Below are 9,453 nucleotides of genomic sequence, written 5' to 3'. Positions count from 1 at the left end.
TGGGGATGGTATAGGGGGCAGCGTGATGGGAGGAGGGGTATGGGGAGAAGTTTGATGGGGGAGGGGTATAGGGGGGGGCAGCGTGATGGGGGAGGGGTATGGGGGGGGCAGCGTGATGGGAGGAGGGGTATAGGGGGGGGGGAGTTTGATGGGGGAGGGGGTATAGGGGGGCAGTGTGATGGGGATGGTATAGGGGGCAGCGTGATGGGAGGAGGGGTATGGGGAGAAGTTTGATGGGGGAGGGGTATAGGGGGGGGCAGTGTGATGGGAGGAGGGGAATAGGGGGGAAGTTTGATGGGGGGAGGGGTAGGGGGTATAAGGGGGCAGCATGATGGGGGAGGGGTATGGGGGGCAGTGTGATGGGAGAAGGGGTATAGGGGGGGGAGTTTGATGGGGGGGTAGGGGGTATAGGGGGGCAGTGTGATGGGGATGGTATAGGGGGCAGCGTGATGGGAGGAGGGGTATAGGGGAGGAGTTTGATGGGGGAGGGGTAGGGGGTATAGGGGGGCAGTGTGATGGGGATGGTATCGGGGGCAGCGTGATGGGAAGAGGGGTATGGGGAGAAGTTTGATGGGGGGAGGGGTATAGGGGGCAGTGTGATGGGAGGTGGGGTATAGGGGGGGGGGGGGGGGAGTTTGATGGGGGGAGGGGTAGGGGGGCAGCGTGATGGGGATGGTATAGGGGGCAGCGTGATGGGAGGAGGGGGTATAGGGGGGCAATTTGATGGGGGAGGGGTATAGGGGGCAGTGTGATGGGAGGTGGGGTATGGGGGGGGGGGAGTTTGATGGGGGAGGGGTAGGGAGTATAGGGGGGCAGCATGATGGGGATGGTAAAGGGGGCAGTGTGATGGGAGGAGGGGTATGGGGAGAAGTTTGATGGGGGGGAGGGGTATAGGGGGGAGGTTTGATGGGGTAGGGGGTATAGGGCGGCAGTGTGATGGGGATGGTATAGGGGGGCAGCGTGATGGGAGGAGGGGTATGGGGGGGGCAGTTTGATGGGGGAGGGGTATGGGGAGAAGTTTGATGGGGGGAGGGGAATAGGGGGCAGTGTGATGGCAGGAGGGGTATGGGGAGAAGTTTGATGGGGGGAGGGGAATAGGGGGCAGTGTGATGGCAGGAGGGGTATGGGGAGAAGTTTGATGGGGGGGAGGGGTATAGGGTGGCAGTGTGATGGGGATGGTATAGGGGGGCAGCGTGATGGGAGGAGGGGTATGGGGAGAAGTTTGATGGGGGGAGGGGTATAGGGGGGGCAGTGTGATGGGGGAGGGGTATAGGGGGGGGCAGTGTGATGGGAGGAGGGGTATAGGGGGGGAAGTTTGATGGGGGTAGGGGGTATAGGGGGGCAGTGTGATGTGGATGGTATAGGGGGGCAGCGTGATGGGAGGAGGTGTATAGGGGGGAAGTTTGATGGGGGTAGGGGGTATAGGGGGGCAGTGTTATGGGGATGGTATAGGGGGGCAGCGTGATGGGAGGAGGGTAATGGGGGGAGGGGATAGCGGGGCAGATGTGTAACCAATCAGAGCCCGGTGTTCTGGGAAGGGAACCTATGAGGAATAAATACACATCTCTGCAGGAAATGATCCTCGCCTGGAACAAGCATGCAGCCAGTGAAGTCAGAACCCCCCTCGTATGTTCTGAGGGGGGGGGGGGGTCAGTATTACAGTCGGACAGCAGCATTCTGAGAAGAGCCGGGCCCCCATGTTGGGTTCCCGTTCTGTGGCCCGCCGTGCGTCCGGCTCAGCCGGTCAGTGATAAAGAAGCGGGTGAGGACCCTGGCAGAGAAGCTCCGCCCCCATTCGGGCTCTCTACACCCCACTCCACAGGTGCCCCGTACTCACCCTCCGCAAGAACCCTTCTTCCGGTCATGTGATCACTGCATCAGCTGATAAATTTAGGGGCGGAGCTCAGTAGTCTCACGTAGTGCACTCCCCTCTGCCCGAACGCTGGATAAACATGACCGACCTCCTCTCCCGACCACGCCCATAAGCTACAAGCGGCCCGCCTCCTCCTTACACTACGTCACTCCCGGACTCCGCCTCCTATCTCCGCCCCCTCACACTGTACACACGGAGCTGCGTTTTCCTGCGCTAGAACAATGTAGATCTCAGCAAAACACACAGAGAACAATTGTTTTCTATAAGTCTCATTCACACCAGAGCTGTGCGGTATTGTGCAGCACATGTGCGGTTTTCACACCTGAGCGTCCCGTTTTTTGGGCGTTTATTTATTATTTGTTCATCTATTTTATTGTTTATTAATCTATTTATCTTTTTTGTAAGCAGTTAGGGGTTAAAGATTACTGTTAGGGGTTCATTTACTTGTTTTATTGTATTTATTTTGTTAGATTAGGGGTCAATATCAGGGCTTAGACCCCTTTTCACACCGGGGCCCCGCCGCTCCTTTTAGCGGTGCTGTACCTCTGTTTTTCGGCCGCTAACGGGGCGCTTTTTAACCCCAAATAATAAGCTTGTTCATTCATTGCAATGGGCGGGGGAGGTTTAGCAGTTCTGTATACAGCGCCCCCTAAACCGCCCCGAAGATGCTGCTTGCAGGACTTTATCTAACATCCCACAAGTGCACCGCCCCACTGTGAAAGCCGGCATTGCAATGAGTGGGGGGCAGGGGTCAATGTTAGGAATAGGGGTCAAAATTAGAGTTAGGGGTTATTATTAGGGGTCAATGTTAGGATTAGGGGTTAATATAAGGGCTAGGGGTCAATATTAGGATTAGGCATTAATATTAGGAATAGGGGTCAATATTAGGGGTCAAAATTAGAGTTAAGGTTTATTATTAGGGGTCGATATTAGGATTAGGGGTTAATATTAGGAATAGGGGTCAATATTAGGGTTAGGGTTCAATATTAGGATTAGGGGTTAATATTAGGTTTAGGGGTTCATATTAGAAATAGGGGTCAATGTTAGGGTTAGGGGGTCAATATTAGGATTAGGGGTTAACATTAGGGCTAGAGGTAAATATTAGGGTTAGGGGTCAATATTAGGATTAGGGGTTAATAATAGGGCTAGGGGTTATTAGGGTTAGAGTCAATATTAAGGTTATCGGTTAATATTAAGGGTTGGGGTATATATTAGGGGTTAATATTAGGGGTATGGGTCAGTATTAGGGTTTGGGGTTAATATTACAGTTTGGGTTTATTCATTTGATTATTATTTTATTATTTTTTAATGTAACAACTGCATTTGAGCAGAAAAACACTAAAATACTCAAATCAAGCGTTTCCATGCATTCCTATGGAACAAAAAAAAGACATAAAAAACTCACCATTCTGCCAGATTCACATTCTAATGAGGGGGACACTGATGGAGGGACCTCTAATGAGGGGGACACTGATGGAGGGACCTCTAATGAGGGGGACACTGAAGGAGGGACCTCTAATGAGGGGGACACTGATGGAGGGACCTCTAATGAAGGGGACACTGATGGAGGGACCTCTAATGAAGGGGACACTGATGGAGGGACCTCTAATGAAGGGAACACTGATGGAGGGACCTCTAATGAGGGGGACACTGATGGAGGGACCTCTAATGAAGGGGACACTGATGGAGGGACCTCTAATGAAGGGGACACTGATGGAGGGACCTCTAATGAAGGGGACACTGATGGAGGTTCCTCTACTGAGGGGGATACTGATGGCGGTACCTCTACTAAGGGGGATACTGATGGAAGGACCTCTAATGAAGGGGATACTGATGGAAGGACCTCTAATGAGGGGGACACTGATGGAGGTACCTCTACTGAGGGGGATACTGATGGAAGGACCTCTAATGAGGGGGATACTGATGGAGGTACCTCTAATGAGGGGGACACTGATGGAGGTACCTCTAATGAGGGGGGCACTGATGGCGGTACCTCTAATGAGGGGGGCACTGATGGAAGGACCTCTAATGAGGGGGATACTGATGGAAGGACCTCTAATGAGAGGGGATACTGATGGAGGGACCTCTAATGAGGGGGACACTGATGGCGGTACCTCTACTGAGGGGGATACTGATGGAAGGACCTCTAATGAGGGGGATACTGATGGAAGGACCTCTAATGAGGGGGGCACTGATGGCGGTACCTCTACTGAGGGGGATACTGATGGAAGGACCTCTAATGAGGGGGATACTGATGGAAGAACCTCTAATGAGGGGGACACTGATGGAGGTACCTCTAATGAGGGGGAAACTGATGGAAGGACCTCTAATGAGGGGGACACAGATGGCGGTACCTCTACTGAGGGGGATACTGATGGCGTGTAGAGGGTATGACGGCCATCAGTAGAAGTTGGAGTGGAGTGCAGAGGGCATGACTGCAGGCAATATGTATAGGAAAGGAGTGTGAGGAGTATGATAGTGGGTAGTATAAGCTGGAGGAGGTGTGGAGGGTATTACTGGGGACAGTTTGTCCAGAGAAGGATTGAGGAAGGGTAACAGTGGACCAGTGGCAAGTGTTTTGTTCTTTTGGGGGGGGGGCGGCAAACAGCCACCCCCCCATGGCCGGTTGGCTGGCGGTGGCGGCAACCCCCTCCCCAGAGGACAGTCGGGATATCAAAGCCCCACACTTACCCCATCTAGGAAGTGGGCTGCGTGTCCAGCAGTTTTCTTCCTCCTCCTGTGGTGTGAATCACGGCGGCTTCCACCATGCATCCCCCTCCTCGGCATCCAGTAGGATCACCTGACCTTTTAGCCAATCGGCAAATGGGTATTAGACCCAGGCTTCCTGATTGGCGGAGAGGTGATTGAGTGTTATGCCGCATACACACGATCGGACATTCCGATAACAGAATCCATGCGACTTTTTTCGATGAATGTTGGCTCAAACTTGTCTTGCATACACACGGTCATACAATGTTGTTGGAAACTGCGAAAGTCAAGAACACGGTGACGTACAACACGTGCGACGAGCCGAGAAAAATGAAGTTCAATAGCCAGTGCGGCTCTTCTGCTTGATTCCGAGCATGCGTAGAACGTTGTGCCTCGGAATTGTGTACACAAGAATTTCCGCGAACGGATTTTGTTGTCGGAAAATTTGAGATCCAGATCTCTAATTTTGTGTGTGTGGGAAATTCAGATGGAAAATGTCCAATGGAGCCTACACACGGATTTCCGAAAAAAAGCTCCCATCGAACATTTTCCATCGGAAAATCTGACCGTGTGTACGTAGCATTAGAAAATGAATATTAATTTGCTTTTTTAACACACCTGGATGGGATCCTAGCACAATGTGATGCACCACGAGTCCACTCTATTTTGAAGCCTATTAGAGCCCATGGCTCTAATCAGGTGCTTAAAAAAAAACAGCCCCGCCGCTGTAATTCAGGCGTCCGGCATCCTAAAAGGGGTGCATGAATAGGGTGTGGGGCTGTGAAGGTTTGTGTTTTTTCCACCTTAATGCATCCTATGCAATAAGGTGAAAAAACACCTGCCAGTGACCAGCCCCCCGTTTTACTTACCTGAACCCTCGAACTTGTCCCACGGGGACGTGCTCTCTCTCTGCCTGGGGTTCTGGGCTCTTGATTTGATAGATTGATAGCAGCGCAGCCATTGGCTCCCGCTGCTGTCAATCAAATCCAATGACGCAGGCGCCAGGGTTGGGAGGGAACGAGTCCTGCATATGGCATCTATGCACGCCAAATGCTGGACTCGGGAGCGTGCCCGCAAGGTAACCCCCCAGGAGAGTGCTTCTCCCAGGGGGTTATCTGATGCGGGGAGGAGCCGCGAGAGCCTCCGAGGGACCCCAGAAGAGCAGGTTCGGGGCCACTCTGTGCAAAATGAGCTGCACAGTGGAGGTAAGTATGATATGTTTGTTATTTAAACTGGGGTGCCCCCTAAAAAAAAAAAATTAAAAGTCAGCAGCTACAAATACTGCAGCTGCTGACTTTTAATAATCGGACACTTGCCTGTCCCAGGGTCCCCTAAGCCCCCCCCTTGTTCCCCGCTCCGCTCGCTGCGCCGCCATTCTTACTGTGGGCACAGCCGGGCACCCACTGCGCATGCACGAGCGGCGTCGTGCTCCGTAATATGCTGCACAGTCATCTGGGACACGTGACAGGTCCCAGATGACTGTGCGGCGCCGAGGGGAAGTGATGTCACAAGCCCGGGCATTGAAGGAGGCAGACTACGAGGGACCCCCTAGCAACAGGCATTTAGAGGTGAGTAAAAAAATGTTTTTTCCAATTATTTATTTTCAATTTTTTTATGAATTTTAAGCAATTTTTAATTTTTTTTTGGTGGCAACACCACTTTAAGAAAATAATAAACCTGAACCTTTAGTGTCACTTTAATGCTATGTATGAATTTATTTATCATATAGGGGGTTGCGTGAATAGAGGGGGTGGCGCCCCCTAATGGACGGGCCGCCCCTGCAGTGGACAGTATGAACAAGGAAAGAGCCCGGCGGGAGTTTTCAGGCAGAAAAAACACTAAACGCTCATAAGCGCGGCGTTCGTGTACATTGAGCAGAGCCAGAGGGGAAATTTCTTGCATCAAAAGAAAATACCTGTAAACTCTTCTAAACTCTTGTGAAACATGAGCTACTATGAGCATTTTATTTCTGCTGCATTTTCTGCCAGAGGTTCCCTAAACCCTAAAAAAAAATGTATTTGTTTCAGAAACCGATTTTAACACCTTATACCAGCCTTTCTCAACCTTTTTAACACAGAGGAACCCTTGAAATAGTTCTCCGGTCTCAGGGAACCCCTGCTAAAAATTAGATGCAGGGGCGTAACTATAGGGGGTGCAGCAGTCACGACCGCAACTGGGCCCTGTGATGCAGGGGGCCCATGCAGCCCCCTCTACATATGGCCGGCAGCTAGGGGTACCAGTGCACCATGCACACGGGTGGTGGAGGTGGAGGGTGACTAGCAGAGCTCCATGCTCGACTATCGCACTGGCTGCTCTTTAGTTGTGCATTCCCCGCATGACCTCCTCGGCCGGCTCCTCAGAGTATCCCTCTCCTGCTCCATGCATTGCCGCTCAGTCCGATGTCTGTTCTCCCCAGCCAGAGTCCCAGTTTGGTCATGGTGAGTGAGAGGACCCCATCCCCCACACACTATTACATACCCCCTCCATCTCCCCCTGGGGACAGGGACCCCTTCTCACCTGGGGGCAGTAACTTCATCTGCTCTGGAGAAAAGGACCTCATCTCTTCTGGGGATGGGGACCCCATCCTGCCTAGGGACAGACCCCCAACGGGGCACCTAAAAATTTAAAAAAAAATACTGATACCAGTGGTGAAACTACAGGGCTCACAAAGGTCATACCTGTGACCACGCCCTGGAGTTCCACCGCCGGACTCGGAGGGAAGGGCCCTGGCTGGGGTTCAAGGGGGGCCCTTCATGGTTTCTTGCATCGGGGCCCTGAAGGTTCTAGTTACGCCACTGATTAGATGTCTACAACCCATGATACATTAGTGTGATGGTCAGTGGGAAGAATGGTCCTTAGCCCTTGTACACACAGTCGGACATTCTGACAACCAAATCCGTTACTACGTTCAGGCTAGCAGCCAATAGCTTTGGTCTAGGAATTTGATCTGAGCATGCGTGGCACTTTGTCCGTTGGAGTAAGCTACACATGATCGGAGTATGTCCGATCGGAGCATTTTGTCGGAGAATTTTTTTGGACAAGTTGGAAAACTTTGGTCCGTCGGATATTCCGACGGAAACAGTCCGATGGAGACCACACACAGTCGGATTATCCGACAAAACGGGCCGATAGGACACATTCCGTCGGAATCTCCGACTGTGTGTACAAGGGCTAACACTTGTGGCCATTGGGAAGATTTACCTCCTTACAGATAGCTAAAAAGATCAATGGTGTCAGTGGGAACTTATCAGAGAGGCAGAAATGGCCCAATGCTGAAGGAACCCCTAGCAACCTCTGGAGGAACCCTGGTTGAGAATCACTGAGCCTTATACAAAAGGGATAAACTGCTGAATAAAATTTCCAGTGAACTCTGATTTATTTTTTAACCCTACAATTTGTAATTCAAATATTCCTAATTATCTTTAACTCCTTGATTCCCTTCCCTTAGCACTTTTTTTTTATCACTTTGTGTATAAATGTGTATATAAACTTGTGTTCGATTTTTGTAGCAATTAATTAAAGAGCTCAGGGGGGCGCACTTTGGCATGCTAGTCTCGGGTGGTGGTAGAGGACTTCATCCCGGGGGGGCCAGAGTGTGACATCACCATCTGTGATGGCGGAGAGATGATGAGATGGGGGAGGGGTGGAGGAAACGCGATGAAGCTGAAAACGCTGATGTAATCTGAAATTGAAAAATGAATATGAAAGTGAAAGTGAATCAACTGAACAGAAAGAAAGAAGAAACCCCCCCCTGCCTGTAATTAAACGTGTTAAATTCTCATGAGCTGCTATGCTAAACCATCAAAATAAAATTAAAAATGATATAAAAAGCTGCCAGCAACCCCCACACTTTCTATTTATGTGATAATGCAAAAACGAATACCAAATGAGTGCAGCACTAAGTGAACAACGATAAATGTGATATGCAACCCTCCTATTTGAGCTACACGATTCTGACCAAAATGAGAATCGTGCTTTTTTTTGCTTAGGATAAAAAGATCGCGATTCTTGCGGCGTAAAAGCTTTCACATTATACAAAAAAATAAATTGGGCTAACTTTACTGGTTAGTTTATTTTCCAAAAAAATTGCATTTGAACGACTGGTGCACAAATACAGTGTGACATAAAATATTGCAACAACCACCATTTTATTCTCTAGGGTCTCTACTAAAAAAAAAAAAAATATATATATATATATATATATATATATATATATATATATATATATATATATATATATATATATATATATATATATATATATAAATAATGTTTGGGGGTAATTTTTGGGGGTAATTTTTGGGAGTAATTTTCTAGTAAAAAAAAAAATGATTTTAACTTGAAACCAACAAATTTCAAAAAAAGGTTTAGCATTTAAAGTGGTACAACACACAGTTACAACACACTTTGACCTACAGGTAAGCCTAGATTAAGGCTTACCTGTAGGTTCAAGAAATATCTCCTAAACCTACAAGGTTTAGGAGAGATTTACCGAAAGACAGGCACAGCTGTCTACGGCGCGCAGGCACACTGAGCGCACCGCCGTCAACAGCGATATGCCGCGCGTGGCGGCTCCCGTGCGCATGCGCAGGAGTGATATCATCGCGAGACCCACCGAGAAGATGGATGCGCCGGACTACAGGGGACAGCGGTGACTTCGCTGGCTCCTGTGTCAGGTAAGTGCATAGTAGTCCATTATGCTTTACCTTTGCAGGGAATGAAAGAGGAAGTAAACCCATCAGGGTTTACTTTCTCTTTAAAGCGGAGGTACACCCTATCGTGGACCTTCCGCTCATTGGAACCCTCCCCCCCTCTGGCGCCACAATTGGCACCTTTCAGGGGGGAGGGGGGTGCAGGTACCTGTACAGTGC

This window comes from Lithobates pipiens, unplaced genomic scaffold (genome assembly GCF_037356315.1).
Source record: "Lithobates pipiens isolate NorthernLeopardFrog02 unplaced genomic scaffold, aLitPip1_a1.2 Scaffold_28, whole genome shotgun sequence".
NCBI lineage: Eukaryota > Metazoa > Chordata > Amphibia > Anura > Ranidae > Lithobates > Lithobates pipiens.
The sequence above is the reverse complement of the archived record's forward strand: the minus strand, read 5'-3'. Positions refer to the sequence as shown.